At 36.7% G+C, this 16,059-nt stretch overlaps 1 protein-coding gene across 7 annotated transcripts in view; it reads left to right on the top strand.

Annotated features, from left to right (window-relative positions):
• Positions 1-16,059, top strand: part of Ance-3 (angiotensin-converting enzyme Ance-3) — a 183,419-nt gene that overhangs the window by 118,047 nt on the left and 49,313 nt on the right. The window lies entirely within an intron of this gene.

Here is a 16,059-nt window from a genome sequence, read left to right as displayed (position 1 = left end):
TTAACCCGCCAAAGTCCATTGGTAACTATGTACCACCTGCTTTAACATTCGTACGATTTATAGCGTAAACAACGATTATTTTCTTAAACAAATTTATTATAACTTTGTAATGGGGACTCATAGTGTTTTATTTTAGGTAGGTACTGAATTTTTAAATATTACTTAGATGACCTTCGTCATGAAAGGGTTGTGTTCTTATTTTTTCTTTTCAAAATTAAGAAAGACTTATTTTTAGATTGAACCGAAACTTATTCAGAATTTATTATACAGGAATATTATATTTTTTTTAAGTGGAATATGTGTTGAATATATTACCGTCTTCTGCACAAAGTTTGTCCAGTTGCGCCGAACTGCATGTTCAAGAACGTCTCAGGAACAAAAATGCAGATTGAGTGGTAGAACCCAGTGAAACATTTTTCATTAAAATACTGTACTCAGAAAACCATTGCACAATTAGATTAATTATCGAGATGGTTGGAAATTTGTACTTTCGAATTTTCTCAAAATGCTCAGCCTTGTAGTCTTTAGAACGAACCAGTTTTTAAATCATATTCAACAGTAAAATACACCGTGTTTCAAAAGTAGCATTACAACTTCGCAGGAGAATATAAATTTATTTAAAGGACGTGCGCAAATTTAGCCAAACACATCAAGTTTCACGCACATAAACTGTAGTACCGAAAACTGGCTCGTAAGGAATTTTGTACGGAAATGTTACGGCGGGTTGAAGACGACGAAGGATTTCTGGACTCCGTAATTTTCAGTGACCAAAGCACGTTCCATGTCACTGGTAAGGTCAACACCCACAACTGCAGGATTTGGGGTGGTGAAAATCCACGTGCCTTCCTGGAACATGTTCGTGACAGTCCAAAAGTTAATGTGTTTCGCGCCCTCAGCAAAGATAAAGTGTACGTCCCCTACTTTTTCATGGAGACGATCATTACCGGCATTGTGTATCTGGACATGCTCCAACAGTTCCTCATTCCTCAACTTGACGAAGATGACCAGGAAGGACGCATTCACTCCCATCATTACCTCGGAGAAGTGCGCGAGTACCTCAACGACCGTTTCCCAGGTCGGTGGGCCACCTCGTTCCCCGGATCTAACACCTTTAGATTTTTTCTTGTGGGGATTTGTTAAAGATCGAGTGTACGTGCCACACTTACCTGCAAATGTGGCCGAACTCCGAACTCGAATTACCGCCCCAGTTGCTGAAGTGACACCGGAGATGCTACACCGCGTGTGGCAAGAAATTGGCTACAGATGGGACGTCTGCCGCATAACAAATGGAAGTCACATTGAACCATAAAAATCCGATGGACATAAAACTTGAAGTGTTTGACTACATTTCTATGTTCTGAAATTATATGTTTCTCGTATCAGTTCACCAATATCTCGCCCTCAAGTTGTAAAGCTACTTTTGAAACACGCTGTATTTGTTGAACATAGGATTTTAATTTTTTTACGAACTGTTTTCAAATTATCGAGTTTAACTTTTCACATTCCTGTCACTCTATTTACATGCTATGATTACAGATGGCTAAATGGGGTTTTATAAGCATAGTGTTACCATAATTCAAAATTAAAGATTATTTTTTATTCTTTCTTTAGTTTAGATTTTGGGCTTATGAAACCTGTTCCACGACTTTTATCCAAGACCCGCCTCCTTCGCGAACGACCTCTAATATTTTTGCCGAAAATTTTCTTAGCAAATAATCAAAGAAGCAAAACAGACAATAGAAATTCTAGTACGTAATATGACTCTTTATATTTACATTATAAATATTATTTTAAAATTTGTATATGTTATACAGTATTTTTTATAAGTTTAATATTTTCCTCTGAGAAATATAATTTTCCGCAACTGTAGTAATGAAAGATATTGGGTATTCTCGGGATACAATCTGAATATGTTATAGTCAGTAAGGAATGATGTTACAGATACCTCAGTGTGCGGCCTTGTGTTATGAAAACATTCAAGTATTTTAAAAAGTACTTTATCCATCGATATTTTAATCTTTATTAAAGCTTTACTAACGTGCTGTAATTCTAGTATGGTTTCTAGTATCACCAACAAAAACAATGGCGGACAGAAACGAGTTTGTGATTTTTGAACCTAGAACAGTATTTTCTGTAATACAGCATGTGAGAGAAATTTTCTACATGCAGACTTCTCTTACTAAATGAGGACATTTCATGTTGTTTTCATCTGCGCTACGCCCATGAACTCAGTCAGGAAAGAAATTTTAATGGCATTAACAGCAAACATGTGGGTAAGTGGCCAGCATCACGCCCCGGCCGTGCTATACCCCCGGGAAAGGATCGCGGTACCATTTGAATAGGAGGCTGGGTGAGCCGCAGAGCCAGTCTCGACACAGAGGCTAAAGGAAAATTTCTCTGCCCCCGTCGGGAATCGAACCCCGGTCGTCTAGCCCGTAGCCAGTCAACGTATTGACTGATTCCCGCTACCACATCCAGGCTGACTCTAAGGCCAAACCCGTTGAATGGGCACCGGGAATGAAATAGATTTGACGTAAAGCTCATCCCCATATAGTGCACTTTATGAAACGTGGTGTTTATTTAGTGTTCATATACAAAAGAAAGTTTGAGATTTACTTCTCAATATCAATAAATGTGTATCGTCACTGCTTTAAATCACGTACAGGATTTCGGTCTGAAATAAGCCGAAATTCACTTTATTCAACGAGTTACTTGACTAGACTGCTTCCTTAGTTCTATAAGCTTACCGTAATATTATGTTGTGTGCGCAATTTATCGTAATAATATTTTAAATTTAACCAATGTACATATTTTGGTGATATTTGTTATGAACACTATATGTCTTGGGTTTACCGTCATCAATTATGTGAACAGTGTCCAATAGAACTTCGGATAAGCGCGGGACATTACAGCCAATGAATATTCAGCCTTATAAGAAGCTTTTGTCTTGTGAAAATTACAATTTGTAATCAATAATAATGTAGAATGTAAGACAACAAAATGGTTGTCACGCGAAATGTACGTTTAGGGTTCGGTTTGACGTTGGTAGATATTGTAGTACCTTAAATTAGGTCACGATCGCCTCTTCCAATATCATTAGCAATTCGCTACCATTCTCTCATTCAACGACATATAGTATGACCTACTGAAAAAAATCCTTAAATAAACTACAAATATTTTGGACGTGCCTGTATTATATTAGTGATTATTTTCTATATTATCCAAAATATAATTTTATAAACCAACATTTTCGTCCATCAGAAATTTTACCATAGGCCTATTTATTTCCGCGTAAAAAGTTTTTTATTTAGAATCACTAAATTCTTTGACTATGCCAGTCGTCTGTGTTTCTGGATAGAAAACTACGTTTCGGAAGCTAGATCTGCTTCCGTCTTCAGGTTAAAAAGTGGGGAGAGCGACCTACTCAGTTGGGTCCGATCGAAAGAGCTAACATCAATCACTGGATTGTATTTGTTTATCAATATTTTTTGAGCGTGTAATACAGATTGTTCATTTTAACACGCAATCCAAACTTCGGTACGGGTTAAAATGTTTGAAGCAACATTTCGGCTTCATGCTGTCTCCGGAGAGTAATCTCGCGTTCCACTTACGTTCTGGTTCAGTGTTTCAAAAGCTCTGGTAAATGTTTCCGTAATTGGTTCAAACCGAAGGTGGCTGTCTTCTGGGTTGTTGCGCCGCGTAATGTGGTAGAAATTTACCGAAATTTCAGAGATCTTTGCTGCCTCCACCACCAGGGCGACGAGGCCTCTGAAACGTCGGTAAACTTTTACCAGGCTACACGGCGCAACAACCCAGAAGACAGCCGTCTTTAAACTCGCCGTCGTGAAAACCAGAAATCCTACATGGTTCAAACCGGTTTGTAAAATGGAGGAAATATACATAGATAAGATTTGAGATAAATGTAACAAAAAATCTAGTGAGTTGGAGTTTTAAGGGGAAGCTGATTGTCGCTTAGAAGTCAGGAAATTTCTCGCTTTTCTGGAACGGAAGGTTCATTACTTTTTTACAACATCCCGCCATAAGTTGTAATTCTGAATCAATCCATTCCTCAACTCCTATCCGATATTCTTAAGATGCATTTCATGAAAACAGACTACAGTAAAACCTAATTAATTTGGTCTAATAGAGGAAACAGTAGTCGAATTAATGAAAAGCTCAAATTACAGAACATAATTATATGCAGATATTTTTCAAACCGAAGTTCATAAAAACGCAAATTCATTCAGGATGTTGCAAACTTATATGGTATTGGAGCACTAATATGACGAAAGAATAATGTAAATTTCTGATATCTGTTCAAAGTTTTCTTTAAAAAAAGTTTGAAATTATCTTACATATTACATACTATCTGTGTACAACTTATACTACATTTGTATTTATTGCGTTAATCCAATTTTGATTCCGGCCAGGCCAACAAACTTTGTTGAACAAGAAGATTTCTGTCTTCTGGGTTATTGCGCTGTGTAGTCTGGTCGATGTTAACCAACGTTTCAGAGGTCATACTGCCTCCGTCATCAGGGCGATGAATATTCATCGCCCTGATGACGGAGGCAGTATGACCTCTGAAACGTTGGTTAACATCGACCAGACTACACAGCGCAATAACCCAGAAGACAGAAATCTTCATATTCACCGCTGTGAGAACCTCAAGTCTTACATTTGTTGAACAAATTTCTGTTCAATTTCAAATGTCTGAGAAAGCTTTGCTTATAGAAAACTGATCTTGGCAAGTCAATTGCTGCTGATTGAAAATTTCACGGCAATTTACATATATCGTAAAGAGAGATTATTTAACAAGTCATTGTTTAATGATGATTTTAAAATACTTGCAGCTGAAACAGGTCCAGATACGAATTCTGGCATGTTACTCTCTAAGTCCCAAAATATTTTCCCATGTGCGTGGGAGTAATTATGAACCGGTTTAAACAGATTTTAAGAAATTGTTGGTTCATGTTTACGTCTTGGACGTAATTAGTTTTTCAGATTCAAACCCTTATTCGCCCAGCAGGTGTCCAACAGCTTAAAACTTACGTAGTGTGGAAACCGTTGACCTTGACAACTAAAACAAACAGCCATCGTTTGTTCAGAGCGCCACAAGACGGTCATACTTTGAAGTAAAGTATTTTCTTTGCAGAATATTATTTTGATAGGAACTCACTTCTGTTGCGACATCAAAGTTTCCAAACCAAGACAGTCCTAACAGTTAATCGCCTAATTTCGGTGGGAATTTGTTGAACAGGAAATTCAAACTCGAGTGTACATTTATTTGCGACAAAAAGCTGAACATGAGAGGATTATTTCTGTTCATTTCCCCTCTGAATCACTGAGAGAACTGTCTCAGATGTATCAGTGTCAAGTTACGAGCATATCGTATTCAGTATAATGTATGTCTGCCTATCATATTTGGTTTGAAGACTTCGCAAAACTATTAAATTGTTAGTTTAAGATGAAACGTTGTATTTAACCAGTATATGACCAGCCAGAAGAGTTGGTTATTTGTGGGATGTGTAAGGGAGAGTCTTGCCTGGTATTCTAGAAAGGAAAAGGTGCTGATTTCCAAAAGAACGCAGCTGTATCGCTGAGTTAGCCTGCTCTACCGCGAAGCATTGTAAGCCTGACCTACTAATTTATGGTACCTTACATGTACGAACGACTGCTTGTTATTTTTTACGCGTGAATGATCGCTAGCCAGCGGAAGCCAAATTGCCCGCAACCATATCTAATAAAGGAATTAAGTTTGTACTGTAATAACTAAGCTTAAAAAAGTTACTGAAACATATATTCGTATGGTACCAGTTAGGTAAAATGTCAATTTCGTAACATTAAAATGGTGTATGTTATTACACGGAGAACATTTTAAGTAGGTTAAAAAGAAACCCACGTTAATTTTGGACGAACGTTTTTGGGACCAGATACTTTTAATATCTTGGGTGGGAGAATATTTTGAATCAGAATATCTTAAGCTGCTTCTACTGCATTACCGTATATAAACAGTCTTAGATTTTTATTTTTTTTTAATTTTATTTTTATTTATTGTTTTTTTAATAGCCTCCGGTTAACTGGCAATCGAGATTATAGACAAAGAAGTTCCTTGCCAATGGTGAAAGGGTTTGTTGGTAAAGGAGGTTCCATTCAGTGGTTAACGAAATTATTTGCAAATGAGGCTTCGAACGTCACCTGACTTCCTGTGTCAGTACCTTAGAACGTATTGAGTCCTCAGTAACGCTGATCTTCAAAGCGATCCGCACAAATGGAGATCATATTAGACAATATTCCATTATAATCTCCTTGTTTAATTATTCTCTGTTAACGAAACTGTTTCAAAGATTCCGTTTTATAGTATCGATTATTGAATTTTCAACAGAGCCTTACAAACTCAATACTTATACTTTTCTGAATTACCAAAATACATTTTTCGAAGAAATATTACGAATACAATCAACTTAACCGCTTAATCACGCATCTTTACCAAAGTTTACATAATTCATTTATAAAACATGTTGCTTCTGTGGGATGACGAGAAATTCGTACCAAATTTTGTTTGGAATGCCCTAAGAAAAGTGAACACTCTCGGACGATTAAATACAATAAAGAGGAACGCAGAAGTTTTACTAGAGGCTGGTAGACAAGTGGGGCTAGAAGTGAATTCAGAAAAAAACTAAGTACATGTTAGTATCTCGTAATCAGAAGACAGGCGGGCAAAATTATCTTAGGGTGGCTAATAAATCCTTTGAAAGGGTTACAAAGTTCAAATATTTGGGAACAACAATAACAAATCAAAATGATACTTGTGAGGAAGTTAGGAGGAGACTAAATTCCGGAAATGCTTGCTACTTCTCAGTTCAAAATATTTTGTCTTCCCGTCTGATTTCTAAGAACCTGAAAATTAAAATATACAAAACAATAATCTTACCTGTTGTTTTGTATGGGTGTGAAACATGGTCTCTCACTCAGAGGGAGGAACACAGATTGCAGGAGTTTGAGAATCGGGTGTTGAGGAGGATATTTGGGCCTAAGAGGGAAGACGATGGGGCGTGGAGAAAACTGCATAATGATGAACTTAAAAATCTGTACTCCTCCCCAATATTGTCAGGGTGATTAAGTCGAGAAGAATGAGATGGGCTGGGCATGTAGCGCGCATTGATGGGACAAGAGTTGTGCGCCGGGTATTGGTTGGGAAACCTGAAGGGAAGAGACCGCTGGGGAGACCTAGACGTAGATGGGAGGATAATGTCAGGCGGGATCTATGGGAGATAGGAGTTGAAGGAGACTGGATTTTGTGGGCCCAGGACAGGGTCCGGTGGATGGCTTTGGTTAGTTCGGTGATGAACCTTCGGTGTCTGTAGGCCATCTAGTTAGTTAACACATATAATAAGATCTTAAACTGTTAGACTCTTAATTAATTAGGCGTCGAAAGTTTCTTGAGAAATACAATTTATGAGTACATGCAGGAAAATATCCTCAGTGTTGTGTATTTGATAAATAATGTTGACGTGGTTTGGCTATTTATACACTCTGCTGCCTACAATCTCAACTTGTAACATTTTTAATAAGCCGCAGGCTATAACTTTACATTACCCGACGTTTATTTCGGAGGCCATTATATGTCTTTTTTTACGCTGTTGGTTTCGACTCTACCATAAATAACATTCGTTATACTTTATGCAATTACGTAATAGCTGGAAAGGCCATCCTATTACTTAATCCAGTTTAAAGGTGGGAAGCATTACTGGTTAACTATGAAGTTCTTTCATATTCATTATTCCTTTAACTTGTAAGACATAAATGGTTTTTGTGTGTTTGTTCCGCTACATCGTTACGTATAAATCTGAGCCATGTAAATGTCATTCATTTGACCCAGAAAATAATATAACCGTAAGATCTTGACCCTTTTAATCGACTAATCCAGTAACCTCTTATGTGTAATTGTTGTACCTAAGGCGTTCATCTTGATGGTCCTGTTTTAGTGGTCAAATCATCGCCAGGCTTGTTACTTCGGTAGTCCAACAGGAGACGATTAATCAAATTATGTTTTTCATATAATATTCTGTCCCCAGAAAATAAGGACTCATACAGCAAATTTATTATTGGATCGCTTGTTAAACTCGTTTTGTCTGTCCGTCCGAACGAATGAAATAATTCGAGAACGGATAAACCAATTAAACTTGATAATTTTAAGAAAAACCTTCTCGTCATTTCAGTTTTTAATTAGATCCAAAGGTTTCTATGATTGTTTTGCACAAAAACGTAAATACTCCATCTTATCGTAATACACAAAAAAATTTTCACATTGTTGGTCAGTAAAGCATCGTAACAATGTTTGCACGCCATGTTTGGTTCCTTCTGCCGAAGTGCTCGTTAAATGTATGCCACATAAATACATTTTCAGCCTTGTTCAGAATAACAATTAAAGTCATCATTATCAGTATTTTATTTAGTGTTCTGTCTGACGACAGGTCCATATGAACAGGATCCTTCCATCCTTTTCTCGGACTGGGACCTGTTCATATACGTTCTTGGCAGATGATCCAGAAGTGGTTTGCCATTGCCTTCTTCTGTGTGTGAATGGAGTAATTGTTGGGATGCCACGGAGAAACCGGGGAAGCCCCCGGAGGAAAACTCCGTGTTGCCTAGACCACGGCCTTGCCCAACACAAGTTATAAATTCGGTCACCGCCGGGAATCGAACCCGAGACCCCCAGGATTACAAGGCCAGCGTTCTAACCGCTAGACCACCTCATCTTATTATTATTTAGTGTTCTGTCTGACGACAGGTCCGTATGAACAGGATCCTTCCATCCTTTTCTCGGACTGGGACCTGTTCATATACGTTCTTGGCAGATGATCCAGAAGTGGTTTGCCATTGCCTTCTTCTGTGTGTGAATGGAGTAATTGTTGGGATGCCACGGAGGAAAACTCCGTGTTGCCTAGACCACGGCCTTGCCCAACACAGGTTATAAATTCGGTCACCGCCGGGAATCGAACCCGAGACCCCAGGATTACAAGGCCAGCGTTCTAACCGCTAGACCACCATATAGAAACGAATTTAACAAGAAAAACAGATATTTAAATTATCGAGTCAATTAATTCACGAGACATTTATCAAAGATATTCAATACTAGATATCGTAGGTCACGCGTGTCAAACTAGAGGTTCGTTTTCATTTTGTTTTCATGTGATGTTTAATGTCGCAACATTTGCTGTCATGACAATGACTTCTTTTGCGAACGGTTTTCCATATAATTATGCCCTGACATTTGTCACTAGACAACACATCTTTAAGCGAGGTTGCCCCGGAATTTCGTGTTCTAGGTGAAATGATCATTTTAAAAGCAAGAACGACAAGAAATATAAGAAAAATATTTGGGACATATAATGGATACCGAAAGCCAAACTTGGTTTTTTATCGTGATATTGAAGGTATGACACTGATCTCGGTGTCATGGTAACGCGACTGTTGAGTTTTTATTGTGACGTCTTGTAATTCGGTTTCATGACTTTATGTCACATGAAAAGGAACCTTTAATGTAGATCACGAATTTCAATTTGAAATTCTACATGTTTGGTACATTTTACTGGCTATGTGAGCACCGCTTTTTATGTTTAAATTAAATAAAATTAGAACCTTTTACAGTAAGTGAAAGTCACATTTGTGTAACTTGTATGGAAATGGAGAAACGAAAAATATATATATATATATATATATCAAACTTAAGATTAGGTTTATTAAAAATGGCCAATTATGATTTTACTCATCCACGTGATGTTCCTCAAAAATATTGACCTTTTTAAAGTGGCCCTTAGTGGACACTGAATTTGACAATTTTGTCTCAGGGGATTAATAGGCGTTACTACATTAAGGTAATTTTATTATAGAAACGCCTAGTGTTTTATTTATGAATATTAATAAGCCACTAATTACTTACTGTTACAGTCAACAGCTTTTTTAAACTTATTACATTACATTGTTCGTAACAAATAATTGTTAATAAATGAATTGAATAGACCAAAGCATTTCAATTAAAATGGATTGTAACACAAAATACGTTTTATAAGCAATGAGGAAAAGACGTTTTACAATGCACTACTGCCAGAAATAGGCATATAGTAGTTAATAATTATTTACTAATAAGATATATAAAATATTAATAGAGAAACATTTAAAGTTGCTTTATTATGGATGATATTAACATAAGAATTAAATTATTCACTGAAAGATATTTATCCTAAAAGTGAAAGTATGGAAGTCTCGTTTAATTAATAATAATAATAATAAATTTATTATCCATTGGTGGAGAATATCTGTTTGTTATGTCAGAATGTCGAGTGAAAGTTGAAAGAAATAAAACTTTTATATCACGTCAGAAGCATGCCAATACATGACCCAATACTTAACAAAGACGAGCTAAACCGGCATTGAGAAAATAATCAGAACAGTCTCGCGTAATTTCAGTGTCCAGTTACCTTCAAGAAACCTAAAACGTCCAGTATTTTATATAATCATCAAGATACAATAACTCGATGGAACAGTTTTTTCCTTGTGAAGTTGATGTTCGTAACGGAAATTTCCCGCCATTTATGCAACCCGACGATATCACATGCTCATAAGACCAGCCATAGATGACAAAGGAGGTCCTAGAGTCCGCTAGGGGACTAACATGCCCCCTTAAGATAAAATAAATGACAGAAATAGCTGCTAATGTACCTTGTATAATTATTCTGTTTTGAATTTACACTGTCTGCTATGTACAGGGTGGGTGGGAATTAAGTAGGCATTCCCATTTAAAAACGTACATGTAAGAATTATTTTCATTATCTTTGCACTGGAAATATAGAGGTTATAACCATTTCTCAATGCCTACTTACAACATTGTTTGCTGTAAAACCAGTTAAACGTACAAAGATTTACATTTAATTTGTTTGTAAACATAAAAAAATGTGTAGCGTAATGCGAATATCATATTCTTTAAATTAAAAATGGTTATAATTTATTTTGGATCAAATTAATTTCCGACTAAAATTTTGAAGTCCTGTGTGATTTAAACAGGAGGAAGATTTCAGTGGAGTGACGTTTTATTTATAGTGTAAGAGACAAGATTTAGAGTTGAAGAGGAGATAACTGTTGGGAAATGTCTTAAGATTACGAAAAAGACACGTGTTCATGAATATATTAGTTTGTCTCTCATATCTTTACACGTGGTTTGAATTCCGTAGTTACGTATTCTGCTTGATAACTGAATGTAATACAGTAGGTTAAGTCCATGGAATTATTTCGATTACCCTTTCTGTATGGTCACACAGAACCTGATAACAACTATATTTCTATTGAATAAAAATTTTCTTGGATATTATCCATCGTCTAGTAAATATAAAACGTAAAACGACGTTTCGGAGATGGGACTCTATCTCCGCCTTCAGGTTCCTACACAGTTGGGCCCACTAGATAGAGCTAATCCCTATCTCCGGACCTAATACATATTTGTAGAGGGCGTTGACTTAGGGAATAACCATTAAGAGTGTTAAAGGTCATCGAGTGTCTTCAATCTATAAAGAAAACAAACACAGAATTTTTCAAACAAACCAATTCTCTGCAAATTAAAATCACGTTCGAAGTGAGACGATATTTATATTCGACGCCCATTAAAGAGAATCTTTTTCCATCATCGTGGACCTGTAATCAGGGAATTTAAATTTGACTTCGTAAACCGCTGAGATATTAATGAAAACGGTCTGATGTTAATTAGGACTCGAAATACATACACTTCCTAGTTCCAAACCAGCTGCACTACATATCAGATAACAACCGGTAATCTGTCTACTTACAGCTTCTGTACGACGGCATTTTTCACTCTGTGAACAGGGACCATCAAAACCTAATGATCACTCAGGTAATCAAAGAATTTCCCAGTTTATTTTGGAAAAAGAAGGTTCATTACTAGCGTTTGCTAAATATGAAGATTTGTGGCGATTGTGTTTTTTTATGACATAATCTCTGGACATTAGCCATCTATCATTGGTCCTTATCCTGAACCAGAAAAATCAAATTGATCCTCTCACAACTGTAACCTTTGTTTTGCCCTCTGATTTAAGGCTAGTTCGTCCAATTTAAATTGTGTGTGCATTTATCATCATCCAATGCGATTTAATGTTTCGTCTGTTTAATTCTCCTACATTTTATCGTCACGATAATATTTCCCTCAGGACTCTCTCCTTAAATTCCTTTAATCGGTGTTATTCCCTTAATGCAAGAGAAAATTTTGTATCCATACAAATGCTATTAATATTAAAAGAGATGACCATAGTTGTTATCACCATTCTATTATAATTGTTTATGCTTTTATTCAAATTTTAAAGCTGTCCAATTTGTTGTACTGAATCTCATAGACTATGTCGATGGTTAAAAATAGCCTTATTGCATTAATTTCCACATGGATTTCGCCCGGGGATTCAGAATTTCGCGAATATTCTAAAAAAACTTCGTCGAAAAAAAATTAATATTAATAACAAAAGCGTCTTCTCAAGTAGAACATTTAAAAATAATAATTATGTGAGTATGAGGCAATAAAATTTGTCTAATATGACCGTTGCACCTCTGAAGGAAGTACACATTGTGTCAGGGTATAGGAGACAGAAAGGACCTCTGAAACGTCGGTAAACTTCTACCAGACTACACGGCGCAACAACCAAGAAGGCAGCCATCTTCAGACTCACCGCCGTGAAAACCTCAAATCCTACATATAGGAGAATAAATTGTTAACTTTGAAGATCAATGCATACTTATACAAGAATATACCTCGAGTAACCATCCAGTCGATTAGGAGATCTCACAACGTGACTACTTTTTGCGTAAATAAAGATCAGGGCTCATGAACTGTAGGCATTAACAGATGTGTCCACTGGCACGCTTAATTTCATTAAGACACGTCTCTGTCTGAAGATTATTATCAGTTCCAGGACAGTCCGTATTGGACTTACGATGAAAAGTAACTGTATTTCAAGTTTTACTGTAAGCGACATTAGCGAAATTTAACGCGGACTAGTGTAAAAGTAAAGTAAAGTTTGTCCCATATACGCCATGTAGGCGCTTGGGGGGAGTGGAGGTATAGCTCCTCTCTTCCTTGACCTCGGCACTAGATGGGGGTGAGTGGTCAGCATCACGCCCCGGCCGGCTTTACCCTTGGGAAAGGACCCCGGTACCCATTGTATAGGAGGCTGGGTGGGCCCCAGAGCCGGTCTGGACGCAGAGGCTAGAGGAAAAATCCTCTGCCCCCGTCGGGGATCGAACCCCGGTCGTCCGTCGGGGATCGAACCCCGGTCGTCCAGCCCGTAGCTAGTCACTATACTGACTGAGCTATCCCGGCTCATACGCGGACTAGTGTACTCGATTAAAATCTTCACTGCCCAGAATTGTTCATGATTTTCATATATCCATCCTTACAGATTCCTTTACAGTACTTTAAAATACACAAAGGCCCTTTCGTTCAATGGTCTTTCCAACCTATTTTTCTACAATGTACTGTTGATACGTAGAGCTAATTCTGCTGCTACTTTTATAAGGCTTTTAATCTCCGCCACGAATCACCTACACGGGTCTACTCTCGGTAATTCGAGACGATAATCGATTACAGATTTCGAGACAGGATTTCGCACTTCTTTTGTATGCGTAACCGTCTATGTAAAGAATGACTAAGTGGTTTAGAAAATCTTGTGTCAGATTTTTTTTCCAACGATCGTTATCTGATTGGACCAATCATTTTTTTTCTTATCAAGATGCAAATATTCATAGAACTTCGTCTGTCGAATCACAGCCCAGGAAAGCATTTGTATGGTGGTTGAACTGTGTATTTTACGAGATGATAATGTTGCGTCATATTGTGTTGAATATATACTTGTTCAATTTTATCAGTCTAATCACAATAAAATATTATTATTAAATATTAAAATATTACAATTAACATTTAAAGATGATGCTCTAATGTAAATCGAACATTTCGATAGAGAGCATCATTTTAATATATTTTAAATATTTAAATGTTAATTGTAATATTTTAATATTTAATAATAATATTTTATTGTGATTAGACTGTTAAAAATTGAACAAGTGTGTATTTTACATGAAATATTATTAAACATATTTTAAAAAAAGAACAAATATAAATCCCGGTGTCCTTCTAACTAATAGAAACTCTTATTATAATCAGGCGAGGACACTTCTGATACGGTATTAATATTTTTCACAATGCAGTAACTTCCGATAATGTTTCTTTCGTATTTTCGTAAGTGAATTTCTAGCTACTTTCATTTGAGAATGTGACAGTAACAACTAAGGAACGTTATTCTAGTTTAATCTCGTAGATGATAGTACACGATGAAACGTGTTTTAATAGATCCACTTTCCAGATCCATTGCGAGCATCTAGTCTGCTGGCTGCAACACAGCATTCCAACCAACTACCTGTCCTTACGTAACAACCATAGACGTCAAGAATATTGTTTCTTTTCCCGACCTGATTCACATGCAGAGTCCATCTAATGGCGAGCAAAAAGACTGCGTAGTTCTGTTCACCTTCTCTAACAGAAGCAGAACGTGAGGTTGCAGAGACCAAGTTAATTCGGCGTAGATGTTTTCCTGTTGTGTGAAGGGACTGTTAGCCTAACTTCCTGTCTGCAGCATTTACGTGTCTCGTATATATACTGCAGAATCACGGTTTTCAAAAAACGTCACAGATCCATTTACTTTTATTACCGAAGCCATAAGAACCATGTAAATTTCCTGACTTAATTACATTTTTCCTTTAAAACTTCACAGTATTGTTGCATAGCTCTGAATAATTAAAACGCTCTGGAGAATGTGGTATGTTAAAGTATCAAAGAACATGAAAAAATAAATATTTACAATTTTTTTTTTTAAATTTAAAATAAATATAATATTTAATAAACATTTTCCATCTTGAGCTATCTGTACAATAAATGTCTGAATTTGAAAGCAAAATGGTATATCTGCTGCATTTTTGTATCAGACAACGCTGACTACAAAGATCCATGGTCCCGCGAACCTTTCATTGGTGGATGTGACTGATTTCTGCCAGACATTCACATAGGGCTCGTCATGACTACTTAGATCAAAAAGCTTTGTGGTCAAAATCACACGTGTGCAACTTCCAATTACTGATGAGTAAGCATATTTGGATTTTTCATATATATATAAACATGATATTATTTATGATTTTAGGTATGTTTTTCACAACCTTCCAAGTTATTATTAATTACAAGTGCTCCTTTAATTAAAAAACTACGAGTAATTCTAAAGGACTTGCATGTAAAAATAAAGTCATCCCGTTACGCGCCATGTAGGCGCTCAAGGGAGAGGCTGTATAGCTAATACACATTCTTACCCTCGGCACTAGATGGGGGGTGAGTTGTAAGCATCACGCCCCGGCCGCGTTTTACCCCCGGGAAAGGACCCCGGTACCCATTGGATAGGAGGCTGGGTTGGCCCCAGAGCCGGTCTGTGCGCGCAGGCTAGAGGAAAATATCCTCTGCCCCCGTCGGGGATCGAACCCCGGTCGTCCAGCCCGTAGCTAGTCACTATACTGACTGAGTAACCCGGCCTACCGAAGGACATGCTTGTAGAAAAAGCAGACAATAAAGGAAAGGTAAGGGATTAAGGTAATGAAGAAATAATTTTTGTTGAATTTAATCGTGAATTTTCCATTAGTAATTTATATGTAACCTATTTTAATAGAAATAGACTGTGATGCGTATGCTAATTAATTTCCTCAAAAATACCATCCAGTCTTTAGAATAAATACATAAGTTCTAATTACTTTAAAGCACGCAGTTTTACCTGTGATAAGTCTTAACTGCACGCTTATTGAAGACTTGTTTAGAGTTAAGAATATCATTGATCAGTTTTATATAAGATTTGTGATAATGGCCCTATTTATATTTAACACTTTTTTGTTGATAAAATGTTTTCCTGATATTACACTACTTATTGAACTTTTTAAGTACGATTTACTTAAATAATTTATAATTTT

The sequence above is a fragment of the Zootermopsis nevadensis genome, unplaced genomic scaffold (genome assembly GCF_977971745.1).
Source record: "Zootermopsis nevadensis isolate Lab colony 2312 unplaced genomic scaffold, Znev_1.0 Znev_ptg000001l, whole genome shotgun sequence".
In the NCBI taxonomy this organism is placed as follows: Eukaryota; Metazoa; Arthropoda; class Insecta; order Blattodea; family Termopsidae; genus Zootermopsis; species Zootermopsis nevadensis.
This window is presented reverse-complemented; position numbering and strand designations above follow the sequence as displayed.